At 45.0% G+C, this 20,270-nt stretch overlaps 1 pseudogene; it reads left to right on the forward strand.

Moving 5' to 3' along the window:
- Window positions 1-7,593: 7,593 nt before the first annotated feature.
- Window positions 7,594-18,532, forward strand: LOC123128864 (pterin-4-alpha-carbinolamine dehydratase 2, mitochondrial-like; annotated as a pseudogene).
- The last annotated feature ends 1,738 nt before the right edge of the window (window positions 18,533-20,270 follow it).

A 20,270-nucleotide genomic window follows, 5' to 3' on the forward strand; every position in this document is an offset into this window, starting at 1 on the left:
CCCTTGGTGCCGACCTATTAGAGACAGAGTTGATGATGGCGCAGCAGACAAGACGACGGAAGCACAAGACTTCAAATTCAGTCGTAATCGTCCGATTAACTCCCGCTATAACTGAGGGGAATGTTAAAAGTATAATGCGTTTGAGTTAGAGATAGAATTAGTAATGTCTTGTCTTGTACTCCAAGTCTCTACCCCACCATGTACTCTATATAATCCCTCACGAGGGTCATATCAATATAATACAAATATTACCCTCCTACAATTTCTACACATGGCAGTGCTCAACATGGAGGGGCACGCCGCGTTATGGTGTCACGGTTACAAACGAGTCCATTGACTCGGGGATTGGCACTTCTGTTTCGGTAGATCATAGTACCTCTATATCCCTCAACTAGAAGTATTTTTATAATAGAAACCGCCGTGTACGGTGTAGACCTGTACAGCAAGCTGGCCTGCCAATAAATTTTTCTGACTGTAAGTCGCAAAAAAGTGAGCATGGTAGGACTCGAAACCGGGACTTCAAGGTTCAAATGTAGACGCAATAACCAAGCAGCCAGCAGCAACTGTTATCTTCACATGATCATTCTCGTTCTTTTCTTCTGTCCTCTTTCCTCTTTCTTTCTTTTTATCTTTTATCTTTTTCTTCTTTCCATTTTTCTCTTTTTTTCAAATGCTTTTGTTTGGTTTTTATTTTCCTTTTTTTCTGTTCCTTTTTGTTCTTCCTTTTCTTTTGCAATGTGAAAACCTCTTTAGTTTTATTTTTAAAACAACTCAATAATTTTTTTTCAAAGCCATTGAACTTTATTCAAAAGCGATGAGCCTTTTTTCCCTAAATTGATGAACCTTTTTCAAAATGATTGACTTTTTCAAAGTTGATGATTTTTTTATTTTTGAAAAATCGTGGACTTCTTAAAAAGTTGATAAACTTTTTGCAAAATCGTTGAACTTTTTTAAAATTTGTGAACCTTTTTAAATTTTGTGAACATTTTTTAAATCTATCATTTTTTTCAAAATCCGTCATTTTTTTCAATTCATGGTATTTTCAAATACCCGATTCAAATTATGGACCTCTTGGATTACTTCACCAACTTTAACCAATTAGGACAACTAACTTGTTGTGTCTAATTACTTTTTTCATTCTTTTTTGTTGTGCATCTTCTCACTCAGTTTTTTTTCTTTTGGTTGGCCTTTTTTCTTTCTATTTTTATTTGTTTCTTCTTCTTTTTCATTTTCTTAAATTCATGAACTTTTTTCAAATCTATGAACTTATTTTAAGGATGTCGAGAAAAAAGGCTCTTAGACGGAGCCTTCTGGCCTACCGGACATCCTTTCTCGAACATGATTGACGGATTCGGGGCTCCGCAGACCCAAGATAGATTCGAACTCTAGGGTGCGTTCGAAGAACTCAACCTCCCCAGCCTGCCAACTCGTCGATCTCGCGGCCTAGCTCGATGAGCTGAAAAAGAACGAGACAAGGCAGTTTACCCAGGTTCGGGCCACCTTGCGGTGTAATTAATACCCTACTCCTGATTTGTGCTAGACTAGCCTCGAGGTGGGTTGAGGATGAACTGGTACAAAGGGAGAACAACCTCAAGACTCCGCGCATGCGCTTGCCTCTTTAGCACCAAAGAGGAAACATGTTGTACTGCGCTCGTTGGCGCGCTCCTGTCCTTGATCGTCATGGCTTGCGTCATTCGAGCTCTCACGAGGTGAGGACTCGCATGGAAATCTCCGCTCCTGATCAGGAGCCAGCCTAAGGTGGCCACTCCTCTTGGAGGTCTTGGCGTCGTCCGCCTCGTGAGGCTTGGCCCCTTGTGAGGGTCTTGTGTTGTTGCTGCTGGAGATGGGCCGTACTAGGCCATCGATGGGGCCACGCCGTGGCCCGCAGGCAAGCAAGTCTGGGTACCCCGGTTCCCAGAACGCTGACAATGGTCTAATTATGAACATCCTTCAAATGACACCAACTTTTGCAGGAATGTAGGCATTGCCCATGGTAGGCATTAGTGCCAGGTCTGAACGATTTTTAACACCGTATGCAAGTTGGGACACATCTGGTCATTTATCACTCTTTTTCAACGAAAAACTCTAGCAAATGCAAAACTTGTCGAAAATCCAAACAACTTGGCATGGTGCCTTGAATTGGTCATACGAGACCATGGAAAAAAATTGGGGTCATTTCAAGGATGTCAAGAGCAACGTGCTCAGAGGGAGCCTTCTGGACAACAGAACACCCTTGTTTAAATATGGTCTAGTTTTGGACATTCTTGAAATGACCCCAACTTTTGAAGAAAGTGGACATGCCCATGGTAGGCACACATGTCAGATTTGAATGATATCTGACACTGTATGCAAGTTGCGACATGTTCAGCCATTTATCGACCTTTTTTGGCTGATGAAACTCCAAAAAATGCAAAATTCATCAAAAAATCAAAAACAACTTGGCATTATTCCTTTAGTTAGTCATACAAGGTCATGCAAAAAAATTAGAGCCATTTCATGGATGTCGAAAGACCACGTGCTCTCAGGCGGAGCTTTCTGGCCTACCCGAACAATCTCCGTTGAACATGGTCTATTTTCAAAAAAACTTCAAATGACCCCAACTTTTGCAAGCAGAGGGGCATGCACATGGTAGGCATCTATGTTAGGTTTGAACGATTTTCTGACATTGTAAGCAAGTTGGTACATCTTCGGGCATTTATTGGCTTTTTTCTACTAAGAAAACTCTAGAAAATGCAAAATTTATTAAAAACCAAAACAACTTGGCATGGTGCCTTCAATTGGTCATACAAGGCCATGGAAAAAATTGGGGCCATTTCAAGGATGTCAAAAAACAATTTGCTCTCAGACAAAGCCGGACACCCTATGTTGAACATGGTCTATTTTCGTAGACGATTAAACTAACCCAACTTTTGCAGGCAGGTGGGCACACCCATGGTAGGAATCCCTGCTAAGTTTGAACGATTTTCGACACCTGATGGAAGTTGCGACACGTCCGACAATTTATCGCCCTTTTTTGACCGAGAAAACTTCAGAAAATATAAAATTTATAGAAAACCAAAAAACCTTGGTATGGTGCCTTGAATGGTTAATACAGCTAATAAAAAAAATTAAGGTCATCTGACGGATGTCGTCGAACAACATGCTCTCAAACGGAGCCTTCTACCTACCCGGACACCCTACGTTGAACATGGTGATTTTCTCGAACGAAGCGTTTAGAAAATGTTTGTAGTTACAAGAAATGTTCTTGCTTTCAATTTTGCTCCTATTTTTTGAAATAAATTTTGAGATTCTGAAGATTGTTCACAAAAGGTTTGGATTTTTATAAGTATGTTCACAAATTTTGAAAATGTCCAGGTTTCAAAAATATTTACTTTGTCAAAAAGAAATTCACATACGAAATAGGAAATAATCTTTTGGGGCTAGTGATGTTGAGCTTGTGTGTGAGATCCGCTCACGCATTTTAGTATTTGTTGATCGGTGTTTAAGTGCTGCCCCTTTCGTTGGTTGCTTTTAAGTGTGCCACAGCAAATTTAACACGCGAGGCACCTAGTTGAGTTGGCTAGCAACGAGAGCCATTCCTATCCATGCTGTAGGCTCTTTAGGCTTTTCATCAAGCAGCTCGAGGGCATGAATTACCAAGGGCACCTTGCGGCTACGAGCATTTTGTGGCAATCAAGTGCGGTTGCTCCTGGTGGACTCTGGCAACACCCACACTTCCGTCAACTCCACTTTCACAACACATACACTACTTGCTGCAAACTGCAGGATGTGGATCCAGAGACAATCCGGGTTGACAATGGTGATATAGTTCAGTGGTGGTGCCAAGGCCACAAGTTCGCCATCGACATGCGTCTGCTCATTTGGGCGCATACGACATTGTTCTCGGCATGGACTGGCTTGCCCAGTTCAGTCCAATGCAATGCCACTGGGGACTCAATACCATGGAGTTCGACAACAACATCGCAACTATCAAACTACAAGGCGTGCTCGCACCAACTGAACCGACATTCACGGAAATTCATGCAGATCGGCTTTACAAGTGGATCAAGGCAGACGAGGTATGGGCGTTGGTTGTTGTTGATAAGGACCCGCTAGCAGAACCGAGAGTCGAGCAACTGTCACATCCGGAGGAAACCAGGGTGAGCAGCTCTCACCACCATTGCAAGTTCTCCTGGAGGAGTACTCACACATTTTCCAAGAACCCAAGACGCTGCCGCTACAAATGGTATTCAATCATGCAATTTCCCTGCAGCCGGGCGCGCGTCCTTATCGCTACTCTCCAGTTCAAAAGGATGAGATCGAGCGTTAGGTGGATAAAATGCTCAACACTGGCCTAATCACTTCCAACCTGAGTCTATTCGACGCGCTCACGCCGCTCGTTCGCAAGAAGGACGGCACTTGGCATTTCTACGTCGACTATCAGCGATTGAACGACATCACCGTCAAAACAAGTGTCCCTTGATAATCATCGATGAATTATTGCTCGATGAGCTCGCCAGCGCCCACTGTTTCTCCAAGCTCAACATCCGCGCTGACTATCATTATAAACGAATGTGCGTGGAAGATGACGCAAACACTGTCTTCAAAACTCATCGAGGACATTTTCCAATTCCGTGTGATGCTCTTTGGCTTGACGAATGCACCGGCTATTTTCCAATGCCTGATGAACTTCATCTTCTACCCGATCCTGTGTTAGAAAAATGTAACTAGTAGGATATCTCGTTGAGAACGATACATACAGATTATCCTCAAAGACCCAGGTGGCTGGCCCGTGTCCGAACAAGTGGAGAAGGGACTCCTGACAAGGATTTCTGGTTATACATGGGCGCTCATGCATGTACAAGAGTAGGATGCGTTGACATCGATCAATGGGCGCATGGTCGGGTAGTAGAACCTGGGAAGTGCACGTGGAGTCAAAACAAATTAGCCTTATGAAACCAAGAAACTAAATGAAGAAAAGTCTCAGATATCCATCCAATCAACAGTTGATCTTGTTTAGTTTAAAAAAATGTTGATCTTGTTTAATACCTTACTGCCCTTTTTTGATGTGAAATTAGTGTACTAGTATGCACTAAATTAAATAAAGATGATGAAAACACGCATGTAATCAGTGCACTGCCAGAGGTGAGGTGACAAGCTTGGGACCGGAGAATAATAGCGAGACAAGTCATGTGTTGCAGCCATGTACGCGTGCAAAAGGGAACACGAATAAAGCTTCCGTGATTGATGTGTCGATCGACTGATGGAGAGGCGTAGGTGCTCACTTTCCAGTGCCTGATGAACTTCATCTTCTATCCGATCCTGTGTTAGAAAAATGTAACTAGTAGGACATCTCACTGAGAACGATACATACAGGTTATCCTCAAAGACCGAGGTGGCTGGCCCGTGTCCGAACAAGTGGAGAAGGGACTCCTGGAAAGGATTTCTGGTTATACATGGGCGATATGCATGTACAAGAGTGGGATGCGTTGTAATGGATCTATGGGCACAGGGTCGGGTAGTAGAACCTGGGAAGTGCATGTGTAGTCAGAACAAATTACCCGTAAGAAACCAACAAATTAAAGGAAAAAAAGTCTAAGATGGCCATCTAATCAACGGCTGATCTTGTGTAATACATTAGTTCTTTTTTTTTTTGCATTCATTACTGCTCTTTTTTAGTTGTAGTAATGATGTATTGAAGCGTCTAATGAATGAAGATATGAAATTAGTACTGGTATGCGCTAAAATGAAGATGATGAAAACACGCATGTAATCAGTGCAGTGCCAGAGGAGGGGTGACATGCATGGAACTGGAGAACAATAGCAAGACAAGACGCATGCAAAAGGGAACACGAATAAAGCTTTGAGCGTCGATGTGTCGATCGACTCATGGAGATGCGTACGTGCTCACTTTTATCAGTCCCGGAAAAAGCAACAGCGATTGTATATGTCATGTACTCCCTCCGTTCGGAATTACTTGTCGCAGAAATGGATGTATCTAGACGTATTTTAGTTCTAGATACATCCATTTTCGAGACAAGTAATTCCGAACGGAGGGAGTAGCTGCCTATACTAGCTAGTGCTACTAGTAGAATCGTGTCTTGTCGATCTCTACACGGTCGGTTGTGCACATGGATTAATTTCCCGGGATAATTAAGATACATGCGCGTGGTCGGCGGACAGCCGGGTGTTTCCTTTCTCCAACCCACCCAACCCAATCTAGCATTACGCCGTGAGCTTCGACCAGTCACTCGGTTTATTGCGCCAACAAATGACGTTTCTGGGTTACTTCGGGCCTAAATGGAAGCCGAGACGAGGCACTCGGCATGGATCCGGCTCCTCTGACATACGGCCAGTGCCGTTGGGCCACTGACATATGGGCCAGGTTCCTGGCGGACCCATGTGTCAGTCAGCGGAAGGCAGGGTGTCGAACAGCAGGGGATCCTCGTCCACTCAGCATACATATGTGATGATATTCTCACGGGCACTCAGTTTACTGTATTGACCTGGGTTTTATATTCAGGCACAGGAAATCTGAAAACTGACCTAAAACCGGAAATCACGGTGTTTTCCGAAAAGTACTAGTACAGTCAAAATTTTAAACAGATTTGAATTCAAACACCCAGAACTCTATCAAATAATGCGTGTATGCACGCCATGCCTCAAGGCATCCCCTAGCTTGGTGGCGAAGCTCGTCACGGGGTCGATTCTATCGATCTGTGCCATTACATTTACTTCTGCAACGTTAGCTGTTTTTTCTGAAACTGGACCTCCGAGTCCATTAAACGGCTTACCAAGCACGATTGCTAGCAACCAAGAACTGAGCAAAGTTAGGAACATCACCGGGCCATACGGCTTCTGATTGATGCTCCGTCTTTGATCAGGACATTGTCCTTTGTAGTGACTGATTGATACGTACCATTTGTGTGTTTCCCGTACAGCGACGCACTACTAGCAGAGTAGCATACACAATTAGGTTCTGGAGCACTAAATAGATATTTGTGCTAGTACTAGTACTATTCGTTTGAAAACTGTATACTACAAGTATATTATGATCGGCGTAGTTGTATCTGTACTAGTACTGTACTTTCTAACAAGTGTTTGTCCTGATCTATAACTGATTAATCCGCATGACTGACAAGGAAAAAGCGGCGCTTATCATTTTCCCTAATCCTCGATAATGATCTCGGAACAGTAACCTTTTTTTTGGCAAGCCTGGATAGTAAAAATTATCAGTCTAAACGTGGAGACTCCGCTAAGGAACAGTGACACCGAGTAACCCAGCCCTCAATGAATTGACTGAAAGCAGCGCGGGAGCGTCTACAACCTTATTACACGCCCGTGAGCAATGAGAAATAAAAAACGAACTAAAAGTCTGAAAGCAAAGGCTCGAATATCCCCCATTCGGGGTTAGATCGAACTCCGTCGATTTGATTGCATGGACAAGCTGCAATGCATCAGATTCCACCACCACAATGGTTATCCCCCATTCTACACGGAAAAAAGATAAAAGATGCAGCAGACTAGCGGAGAGACTCGAACTCGCAAACTCGGGCCTCGGGTATTTAAACACCTCCTGCCCTCGTCTTCTCATCCTTCTCTAACAACCAGAGGGAGACCTCGACGACACTCTCTACCGACTCAACTCTGGGATATTTCCTGTTGTTGGAAGAATGTGGAAGGTATATATGGAGCGTATGTGGGGCAGTATGACACCTATTCCACGACATACTTTCTATTTTTCTTCCCACCACGGGAAATATGCCGGAGATGAATGTTTAGAAGCTACATGTCCTTTCATCTCTAGACCCGGGGTTCCCGGATCGAACGATGGCGACACTTTAGGCGTCGTTCTCCCTCATGGGGGCATTGTTTTTGGAGCAGCGGCTGGATGGAGGAGACAAGTGGTGGAGCGGTTTTTCATTTACCACATCAAAGATGGCGGATCTCGGCGGCGTGGTGCAATGGGGATTCGATGTCCGATGCAAGGAGATGGACTCGCGCAGGAGGAGGACGCTGTCTGGCGTCATGGTGGCGTCGATGGCAGAGAGGCCTAGCAAGGTCGGTGCATTAGTTTTTGCTCTGAAGATGGATTGGTGGAAGATGGCGGCGACAACACATGAGAGTGCGTCAGACCGGTGTATACCCCAAACCCAGTATGTGGCTTGGTTGGGGCCTCCGGCATTAGATGTTAGGCATTTGTGCGATGTCTGTTTGGTATTAGGCTCGGACTATCGGCACACCTTCATCAAGTGGATAGAAATAGTGACATATGTTGCTAGGATGGTGGCTTCAGAATATCTGATGTACTACTTTGTAAGGTCTTTGTGAATAATTAATAAAATGGCTGCATGCATCGCTCAGATGCAGAGGCCGGGGGTAATCCTCCTTTTCTAAAAAAATGTCCTTTCATCTCTGAACATACAAGCTTCACCTGGATTCCCTCGGCACTGCGCCGCTGTCTCCCCGAAGCTAGGGATGGAGGAGCGTACCCTATTCCGCGGCCAGGCACCCGGGGAGGCCGCCCCTGCTCGCCCCTCCGGGGGACGAGGCTGCTGCTAAAGTTGGTGAGCCGTCGCAGCCCTGTTCGTTTCTAAATCTCTCTCGATCCAGGATTCATGGTTGGTGAGCTGCACCCCCGTTCGCTTTTCTTTCTATTCATGCTTACGAATTTGAGTCTCGCTGTTGTGATATTATTATTAGGCCACCCCCTGATGTGTGCTTCTGAGTTTGATTGAGGCCACTAATTACTCTGCAGTCCTGTAAAAAGAGTACGCATCTCTGTTTTCTTCTTTCAGTATTATCAAAGAAGAGTTGTCTCCCATGCAGTTCAAAGGATTTACAAGCCATGTCAGAGGATTCTGCTAAAAGGTTGCTACAACAGGTTTTTTTTTCTTTCTTCGCATACTTTGTTATGGTGAAGAAACTTGATTAAGACCGGTTGTTTCGTTCACTGAGCCCCTTACAAACAGGTGGCTGGTTGGGAGCTGAGAAATGAGGGTGACATTCTGAAATTACACAGGGCATGGAAGGTGAAGAAGTTTGCGAAAGGGCTTGACTTCTTTCAGCTTGTTGCTGCTGTTGCCGAGGAACAAGGTCTCCTTTCTTTTGCTAGCTATGTTCTTCATATTCACATTGTCTCATTGCTTAGTATTCAACTCTCCTTAAAAAATAATCTGATGGAAGTAATGACCAATTGACTTCCTGTCCTACCAGTCCCATGTCCTCACCGTATTGCATTTTAAGATTATCACTGTTACATACAGACCACAACAAGTTGATGCTGGCAAAAAATATATCTCAATCCAAATTGTTGTTACATTTCTAGAGGACAGTACTCCTTGAATTGGTCAAGACATTTTGTATTTCACCCAGAATCCAACAAATTTCTTGGCATGATTTTTTTTTGTTTCAGTAACAATCTTGGCAAAGTATGTTTAAATGGGTATGCTCTTCCAGGTCACCACCCAGATCTTCACCTTGTTGGTTGGAATAATGTGAAAATTGATGTGTGGACTCACGCAGTCAGTAAGTGTCCCATATGGTTATTTTGGCTAATTTATTTTGACTACACAATTCACTCTAGGATTTCATGTATTATCTTTTAGTCGAATCTCTCTTTTAAAACTGGAGTACTTGTCCGAAAATTCAGAGGAGTGCTCGTCCTCGCCTGGTCACGTTATCGTGCACCGTTCGACATCTATGAGATCTGACACAGCGTCGGTTGTGGGGCAGAGTTGCTTTTAATGCACTAACGGGTGGAGAACTTAGTGCCGTAATGTCGTTTGGATGGCCGTCTAGTGACCAGAGTTGCGTTTTGTACTGGCGACCCAGTTTGACGTGGGTTGCACTGGGGCTGTTTGGCCGGTCTGCAAAATCATTTCGAAAGCCCTGTTCCCACACATCGCCACTGGACATACTATGCCTCTTGAAGTTACACGTTTATTCAGCTAGCACAATCCCATAGTTACACAAATTCAGTTCTCAGGTCTCACACCACACAGGAAAATGTGATACAACAATTTTCTACAAATCATTATACCCTAATGAAAAAAGTCCATTTTACTCCCCTGAACAAAGTGGGTGGTTCACTTTACCCCATGATCTATATTTTGGTTCCTTCCACATCCCAAACAAAACCAAACCGGACGAAAACCCTCCCGGCTGGTTTGTCTCCATTGGATGCTGATGTGGCACAGTCAAAGGGCGGTTTTGACCGCGGTGGGGCCTACTTGTCAGGTTGGACTGTTATAGAGCTGCCGTTCCCCGTTGCGATCTGGATCAGAAATCCCCCCTTCCCAGTCCAAATCCCTAACCCTATTCTCCATGGGCGGCGGCAGCGTGAGCTCCACCACCGTGTCGCCGGACGCTGTGAGCGCCGCTGGCGATGGAGGCGCGGCCCCGGTCGTCGCAGTAGCCCAGGCGAGCCGTAGCTTGCTGGAACGCCGGTTCCCGCAGGAGGTGTGGCGGCAGGGAGAGTCGGAGCTCCGTCGAGAGGCGAGCCATGTCCTGATCTCCCGCACTCCGGCCATGGATGCGCTGGAGCTGCGCTTCGGGCGGCACGTGCTTCTGGCAACTGCGGTCGGAGATGGCGAGCAGACAGTGACGCCGGCAGCCATGCTGGCGATCTTGCAGCAACATTGCGGGGTGGTGCCATCCGAGGTGGTCGTCGAGTTCGCGTGCCCACCACACGACCTGTGGCTGACCTTCTCGACGGAGGAGAAGTGCTCTGAGGTGCTCCTTTCGTCCATGAAGATCAAGTGTTGCCGGTGTTGGATTCAGTTTTCGCGTTGGTGCAGAATGGTTCGATCTCAGCCAGGGCTCTGAAGTACAAGAGCAAGCTCGGCTTTGAAGGCCTCCCAAACCAGGCCTGGACGACGGCGTCCGTGAAAGATGTTCTCAAGCAGCTGGGCGGCGAGCTGATCGAGATCCTGCCGCCGGCAAGCCGCCGCGAGCTTGAGGTCATGGCGTGGCTTCGTGACCCTTCCTTTGTTGGCAAGGTGGTGACAGTGGAGATACCTGAGCCGAAGCTGACAAACAAGCCACCCGAGTCCATGGATGAGTATGAAGCAATGCAATTCGAATTGGGTGAATACGGACCGTCGTCGCCGAGGAAGAAGAACAGCTTACTGTATCCTGTCATTTGCCACATGAAGGAGGTTGTCGATCATGGTCCTCTGCTTGCTGAAGGACTGCCTGATGAGTGGCTGCCAGGAGAAGGCGAGGACCTGACTCGCAAGCATATCTTCAAGACTGTGCTGGGCAAGATCGACGGCACTGACGGTGATGAAGGAGTTTGAGTTTGTGTCATGTTATATTTGGCACTTTGGCTTTCCACTTGGTTTGTTGTACTGTGTTAACAATCTGTAGTGTTGTACTGTGTGTTCAGTTCTATTTTATGCTCGTTGTTGTGGTGAAGCAACTGTACTGCCAAAATTGTCCCAAATATTTGTGTAATGTGCTGGTACTATGTTGTCTTGTGAAATGGTACAATTGTGAGCTTATTTGTTTGTGCCAAAAGTGAACATATTTTGCCAAGCTTCTATCGAAAGGAAATTTCTTTCAAAAGAGAACATAGTAAACAGTAGCATTCAACTAAACACAAATTCTGTAGCTTAGCAGTAACAAACACTAGTTCCTCAAAAAGAAATTGTGCAGTTTAACAGCAACAAACACAAGTTCATCAAACAACAACAAACACAATTTGAAGGCTCTAAACAACAGAAATTTTCCCGCTTAACCCCTCAGTTCATCAAACATGCTAACCCTGGTAGATTTCCTCCTTCTATGACTAGAACTAGCACCAACTGTTCTGTTTGCTTGCTTTGGAGGCCTTCCCCTTCTAGGCTGTGCTGTCCCTCCTGTAGCTTGCTGTGAAGGCTGTGCTGTCCCTCCTGTAGCTTGCTGTGAAGACTGGGCTCTCCCTCCTGCAGCTTGCTGTGATGTTTGAGTTGCATGCTGTGAAGACTGGGCTGTAGCAGTTTCATTTGCTACTCTTTGAGATGTCCTTGGAGGATTTTCCTACACAACACAGAAAAGTAACAGTTGTTAGGTGTTTCACATTGCTGCAATTTCACAAGTACAAAACATATAGAAATTAAACATATGTAAAAATCATTACACACTTTTGTTTCTTTTTTCCTCTTCCTATTCTTGTACTTTCCCTTGTTGGGGTTAGTATTGCATTTCCTCATGTTGTGCCCAGGATTTCCACATAAACTACACTTGATCTTAGTCCCAATCTTGGAGAGTTTGTGTGCATGCTTAGGAGGCTCATCTCCACCTCTTATTCTCTCTGTCCTGGGCCTCCCAGGCATTTGCACATAGCTTGGAACTAATGGTCTAGGTCTGTCAGATATTGGCCAGCTAGGCATGCCCTCCATTGGCATCATGACATGTTCATATGGGCCACACTGTGAAGCTGCTAGAGCATGAACACATGGAATTCCTGACAATTGCCAGTATCTACAAGAACATGTTCCTGCTTGCAAGTCAACTTTGAATCCATGCTGTCCTAACTTCACCTCATATCCATCTTTTCCATTCCATATTGTCTCACACTTCTCAGTAAGTTGTATCAACTTGTTCAGGGCCACACTGTGAAGCTGCTAGAGCATGAATACATGGAATTCCTGACAATTGCCAGTATCTACAAGAACATGTTCTTGCTTGCAAGTCAACTTTGAATCCATGCTGTCCTAACTTCACCTCATATCCATCTTTTTCATTCCATATTGTCTCACACTTCTCAGTAAGTTGTATCAACTTGTTCACCCTTTTGAGGATTTTGGGACAAATTGTTCCATTCCAATTGGCAGGCATAGCTCTATTAACTTGAATCCTAACTGTCACCTTTGCTCTGATGGCTTCAAACATACTGATGATCGGAAGACCTCTATATTCCACTATCCAATTGTTAAAACTTTCACACATATTGTTGTCGACTGAATCACAGAATGATCCTTCTTTGAACCATGCTCTACACCAATGTTCAGGCCCAGCCTGCATCATGTCTCTTGCTCCTTCTGGTGTGAGCTGAGCAAGCTTTGCCCTGTTCAAATTAAACTGAACTCTGTTAGAAGACTTTGCACAAGCCCAAAATCTCTTCTGGTATTTCTGGTCCCTATGTTTTTTCTTCCAGTTAGCATAAATGTGCCTAGCACAATTTCTGTGTTCAGCTCTTGGTACAACCTTTGAAATTGCATTGATTAGACCTTTCTGCTGATCTGATATAAACACCCAGCCTTCACCTTGATTTGAAATCTCCAAGTCTTTATTTAACAATGCCATAAATAAAAACCAAGAGTCCTTATTTTCCACCTCAACTGCCGCCCAAGCAATGGGATACATTTGCCCATTTGCATCTCTTCCAAGAGCACATAGTAGCTCTCCACTTTGAGCCCCCTTAAAGAAGCAGCCATCCAAACCCACTACTTTCCTGCACCCTTCTATGAAACCTCTCTTGCAAGCCTGAAAGCACACATACAATCTCTGAAAAACTGGTGCAGTTTCTTTTGGATTAAGCACAACTGCCACAGTGCTTCCTGGATTGCTCCTCAATATTTCTAGCTGATAATCAAACACCCTGGCATATTCTTCATGCATTGCTTCTCTAACTCTCTTTCTGACTATTGCTTTTGCTTTCTTTATTTTGGAAACATGCACATCTGCAAACATCTCTAATCTGACAGTGGCCTTAATAGATTTCACTTTCCATCTGGATTTGCCTTCATAATTCTCTCATACTTGTCTGCAATTCTAGGTGCAGTAACCAATCTGTTGTCTCTCCTCTGTGGGCATATGTGGTTGTCAACAAGTGTTATGACTTGAAACCAATCATTTGAGCTCCTCTTTGCACCATAAATCAACCAAGGACACTTAGGCCAAGAACATTTTGCCCTAATCCTACCAGCCTCATCTTTTACAAAGCAAATATGCCTCTTCATAGCCAGGCCATACTTCACGAGTGCCCTCTTGAACTGACTTCTTCCTCTAAATGTCATGCCCAAACTGAATATTGGAATTGCAGCCTTGCTATCAAATCTTGGAAATCTTGATTTCATCCTAAATGAATTCCCATGCTCATCCTCATCATAACTGTATTCCTCACTGGAATCCATGTATGGAGTGTCATTTCCTTCGTCCATTTCATCAAAAGGAATTAATTGTGTTGTACTTTCTTTCACTTCCTTCTCTTCATCAAGTGGCAACCCCATTCTGATCTTTCTGAGCACTTCCTTAGCATGCTTTCTGAGCTCCTCTGCCTCATCATCTTCACCTGAACTGTCTTCATCTTTAGGGCACCAATCAAGATCTGCACATTCATCCCTTATTTCATCAGGTGCAACATCTACTTCAGGAACATTTCCAGTTTCAGGTTGCAATTCATCTTGTACAGCATACTCAGTCTTGTCAGGCTCATCCACATCTTCCTCTGAACTGTGCTCCAGGTCATCCTCAGCAGAGCAATTGTCATGCTCATCTTCCCAATCACTGTCACTCTTCTCTTCTGTCTTGTCTTCTTCAATTGCAGCATTAGTTTCCTCTTCCTCTTTCTCTCCAATATCAGACACACTGTTCTGTCCATCTTCATCAACATCATCTTCATAATTCACATACACATCCACAACCCCACAATCTGTAATACACCTATCCATGAAGAACACACTTCTATCAGTGTCCAGTTGTCTCAACCCATCTCTAACATTTTTTCCAGGAAACAACCAGTAAAGCCTGTGCTTCTCTGTTAGCTCTTCACCATGGTAGGCCATCTTTATATCTGCTAACTGCTCCCTGACAGTAGCTAAGGATATATTGTACCTCTCAACAGATGTGAGTTGTATATTACCACCAACATATGACAATTGCTTGTTTGACTTCTCAAATTGGCCATTGTAAAAGAAACGGATGCCTAAACAATCTAGTGGATCCATTGCTTAACCTACAGATTAAAACAGCGTTCAATCTTCAATTAGAACCTACATACAGCAGCTAACTAGAGCAGAGCAAGTACACCAAGGGAAGGGGATTGGAGGGATGGGACTCACCTCAGTTCGTCTGCGCCGCCGCGAAATCAGACAGACCGCAGCAGCCGCCGCCACACGACAGAGCCGTCGACCTAGGGTTTGAGGACGGGGGAGAGAGCGGCCGTGGGAGAAGGAAAAGGTCGGGGAAGATTGATGGGTTGCACCGCCGCCGCCGCCGCCACCACCAAGACTCCGACCACCGTTGCTGGTCGGATTTCAGCGCTGTCTCGAGGGAGCCATCGACGGTGACATGGGGGAGAAGAAGAAAGGGATTTCGATCTCTTTCTGATCCAGAACGCAACGGGGAACGGCAGCGTGTAACAGTCCAACCTAATGAGTAGGCCCCACCGCGGTCAAAACCACCCATTGACTGTGCCACATCAGCATCCAATGGAGACAAACCAGCCGGGGGGGGGGGGGGTTCGTCCGGTTTGGTTTTGTTTGGGGTGTAGAAGAAACCAAAATATAGATCAGGGGGTAAAGTGAACCACCCACTTTGTTCAGGGGAGTAAAATGGACTTTTTTCTACCCTAATCAATACGTTAGGATTGCTGCAAGTGTTCCTCCGATGGCAACCTACATCACAACTGCTGCACACCGGTTCTTTACTCAGTTTCTTTGGCGTCCCCCCTGTCCGGGCACGTCATGCTGTTGCGCCCTGGCTGCCCGCAGATTGTGCAGCACGAGTGCGCTTGCCGGTGCCACCATCATCTGCCTCGCCTAGGTTTTTCTTCACCTTAGTTTTTGAATGCCCCGTCATCGCTGCCCCCGGACATACATCACTGGATACTTCATGCAACATCTTACAGAGGTACCACATTATTCTCAAGCCGGTCCTCCAGACCCAGCCCGTCCCTTGTAGGAGACAACGGGGAAAGTGCCTGCATTCCATTTTAAATATTTCAATGGCCTTCTCAATTCTCATACGCGCAGTGGTTTGCATCTCCTAGGCGGACAAGCACTAGAGCGTGTTTGTACAGGCTGCAATGCCGGTATGTGATTGATACATGCAAAATCTGATCCTTTTGCAACTGCACCAAGTGCGCCTGCAGTAAATCTCTCTCATCTTTGGTCTACCTCTTCAGCAGCAAGTCGAGGACCCGACCAACCAGTATCACAATCAGCTATGCACCGAATGCCATGCAACGCTTAGGGCAAAAAACATGCCGTGAATGTCGTACCTTCACCTCATGGCAGTATCACAATCAGCTATGCACCGAATGTCATGCAACGCTTAGGGCAAAAAACATGCCGTGAGTGTCGTACCTTCACCTCATGGCAGCACAGCAAAAAGTATGCTCGAAATTGCCGCACTTGCAACTAAACTCTGATCCTCCACCGCGCACCTGAACCTAATACACCACGCGGCACCATTTGCAATGCCTCAGGTATTTTACGCCTTTCGCCTCTTCAACTTGTATCACCCTGCCTCGTACAGCACATCTCCAAATTTCTCGAACATGACACACGTGTAAACCTCACACCCATGCTGCTCCACTGGTGTTATTATCCTCATAACCGGCATGGTTTGCAAAATGTGTATGCAAGACATGAAAATGAGGACATAATATTTATGATTAGCCCGGATGTTAGTAGTCAGTGATGCTTGCTATTTTTGTCCTTTGTTCTTCGTAGTTTTCATTCGCGTTCCTGTCGTGCAGTAGCTGCTCATGTACTTATGGACAAATTGGTGCGTCACACAGCTTGCTGGGACGTACAGTTTAAGCATGTGATCCATGCTCTCACTCCTATGTGTGCTAGTCATTTGGGCGCAGAACTTGCCCTTGAAATATGATTTTGCTCATTTTTCCCAAACCTCGAAAGTCTATGTCAAGTGTGGATGCTTCCATACGGGCGTATCTGCCGAGCAGGTCGTCTCAAGCCCTTTCGAATTCATCTATCTCTCAGCATGTGGTTCACAATCTTGTGAAAGTCTGCCCTGAACTGACTCCTTTTGGTGTACAGCGGCCCCCAAATTCTCATTCGATTTCTTCAGGACGTGCCATTTGCACTAGCGGTTAGTATCTTGATAGCTAACTCCATTGCACGGCACTGTTCTGTACATCGTATAACATTGGCTATCAGTTACACACACAAACAGGCTCTACAGAAACAGAAAACGCAACACAAGAAATTCAGTCCTCTCTCCCAACACGAACTCTGCATCAGAACACTGAAAAATTATGTCCTCTCTTATGTACTACAAGGTCAGATCGGGAGCACCCTTGCACATACATAGATCAACATATGCATTGCCGACGGAGAACTGACCTCCGAGTCCATCCTGGTGCCTGTGGGTGTCTTTCACGGTTTCATCGTCGATTGGCCGAGTCGTCAACTGTCGCGCTGCCGCTGTCGAGTGTCGACCTAGGACGCGTGACACGACGCCAGGGCGAACTTCTCCGCAAGAGCTACTCGCCGCCGCCGAAACACCGAACCACGGTGGCGCACAACCACACGTTCCCGGATTACCCGCTCGCCGACGGCATGGGGAACCTGCGACAGGAACCCACATGACCAGGGGCTGCAACGACAGGCACGGGGACTCCATGGATTCCAGTCGTCATAGACGCGTATCCCATTTCCAGTCGGTAGCGGCACGGCTTGCAAGCTCTGTCATGTACCGCTGGCACACTTTGCCCCCGTTATACTCGTAGTCACGGAGCCGTCGTTCCCACATCTGGTCCACTTGACTTCATACAGCCCTGGCGCGCCCTGCATACAGCCCTGACTGCCGCCGCACTGCTCCACCTGTACCTACATGCCACATAGCATGAGCAGGCGCGCCCGTCCGCCAAATCGCCGCACTCAGTACTTGTCTCATTACTTTCAAAATTGCAATCGTAATTACCTCTCTTGCTTTCCGAGAAAAAGAGCAGCATTGTTATAGTAGATTATTAAATCTTTGGGACCTGAAAAAAACCAATTTTTGTGTAGTTATTCATTTTTATATGCCGAACAGAAATGGTTTACTAGTTATTCATTTTGCTGTTTTAAGAACCCTGACGGGCTGAGAATGATATGATTGTGGACTAATTAGAAGTCGTCTGATCATGCAAAATTGGTAGGTACTTAGTTGCTTGATGCCTATTGGCGGTTGGTCACTGTCATGATAAAACTTATTTTCATACAGGGAAATCCAACCAATTTAAATAAAGAAGAACGAGATATACAAAACTGAGTGATAACACTAAGTATAACAGTTCATTTATCGTTAATTGGTGCTAAAAAACATAAGCAAAATAAAGGACTCACCTGAATGTCTGTTTATAATTATTAGTTTATTGTGGTAACAGGAGGTATAACAGACTTCATCCTTGCTGCAAAGATCAATGAACTTGAGAGCTAGGAGGCCTATTGAGCAACAAAAAAGCTACTACTACCCAGGAGTAGCTCTCAGGAACCAAGCGAATAACACTTGTTTCAATAGTCTGTTTGAACTTTTGATGTGTCGATCGACCGTTGAGTTTCACTTCGCCTGTGGTCATGTCTATCTGTCGTGGGTGATGCATTTCTCTGATGATATGAATTTGGGTCATCAATACTTGTCTATATCTTCTGAATATAATCAGTAGTTTGAAGGCGCCATGCCTACTATATATATGATGTACCCTGTGGCTAGACCATTTGAGCCTTTTTAGGCTCTGTTTTGCATTTGTGGTAGCTTTTCAGATTCTGGGTTGTGGGCCAGAAAACATTGCTACGACCAGTAAAGATTCTCCCGACAAACTAAATTTTGCAATCTAACGCGGTTTGGCATAACAACGATACCACCGAGTTACCGGAGCATTTTGAATCAGATAGACCACAATTTTTTTATGCAGTATTTGACTTGCATGATGGGCAAGAAAAGAAGTGGTGAGAAGGGTACCCACGCCTATCTATACTCAAATATTCCAGAATTCGATCTTGTGACAAGATATTGCACGGACTTGTCCCTGGGGCTCTTCTTGTTGCAGCATTAACTTTTTCATGGATGAGATTGTCATTAACTCGGTTGCATTCTCCTACATTTGATCAGGATGGAAAGCAGCAAACTGCTGGTCAACTTGAGTGGATTATGAACTGAGTGTATATATACATACGCTCTTGTCATTTGGGCTAATCTAGGCACTACTTGGATGACAATCTAGTGTTATCTCAGGTTATGAACCGCCACACGTCAACACAAATATATCACGCTCCCATGTCTGTTTTGTTTCACAGACCTGCCAGTGCGCAAAATACGACTTGATTTGCATAAACTTGCGTCAGAAGTACATTCTGTCAACTTGAATGCAGAGAAGTGAAACCTCCCCCCCCCCCCCCCCCACCGCCGCGCGCGCGTAGATCATAAGGGCTCCTCCGGAGATCGTGAAAGAAGTTTCCGAAACAACCAGGACCTTTGGGGAGTGACATCCCTTACCCTTGCTACCAACAGTAGAACATATGGACCTTTTGGAAAAGAGTAAAATGCATCATAAGTCCTGAAAATATTGAAGGTGTGTCTAGTCTCAAATCTATAAATCTGCACATTTGAGTCCTGAAACTATTCAAGTTGTTCACCGGAGGTCCTAGGCATCCCTGATCAGCCTTGATCTGCACGCGTGGTGAGTTGGCCACCGCCACATAGGCAATATTTCACACATAACTCCCTAAAAAATTGCAACCTCTAGTTTTTTGTTGATGTAACTCCTAAAACAGTAGATATTATTGGTAGAAGATGTAAAATTTATAACTTATGGGAGTATACAACAATATAAAAATAACTAACTTTCCAACTTGATTGCCAGTGCAGCGGAACTTGGATGTGAGATATTTCAATATTTCATCCAAATACAACTTGAACTAAGGCATTACATAGTGAGAAAAAAAAGTAGTACAATATTTAGTCATTTCAATATTTGTTTCTCCCGTTGCAACAGACAAGCAGTTTGCTAGCTTTGCATAAAATAAGTTTGGAGTATTTGAGAGTAGAATAAACCCTATAGAAAATTTTCACTTTCATGTATGGCAGTTTATTTAAGAGGTAATATCACTGCTGGTGCCTAAACTTGCCACGGATGTTCAGTTTAGTGCCTGAACTTAAAAAATACACCTAACGCATGCTAAAACTTGGCTCGTTGGTTCAAAGGCGGTGCTAATCATGTTTGTCTATGGATGCGTAGCTGACTGGGCTTGACAGCATGGCGTGGGACCCACTGTCAGGCACTCGAGAGACGTGTGCCCGCGCGACCGCTTTTTTCTCTCTCCAGAAAACACCCATGATTTAATTTTTTTCTCACA

The sequence above is a fragment of the Triticum aestivum genome, chromosome 6A, assembly GCF_018294505.1.
Source record: "Triticum aestivum cultivar Chinese Spring chromosome 6A, IWGSC CS RefSeq v2.1, whole genome shotgun sequence".
NCBI classification, from domain to species: domain Eukaryota; kingdom Viridiplantae; phylum Streptophyta; class Magnoliopsida; order Poales; family Poaceae; genus Triticum; species Triticum aestivum.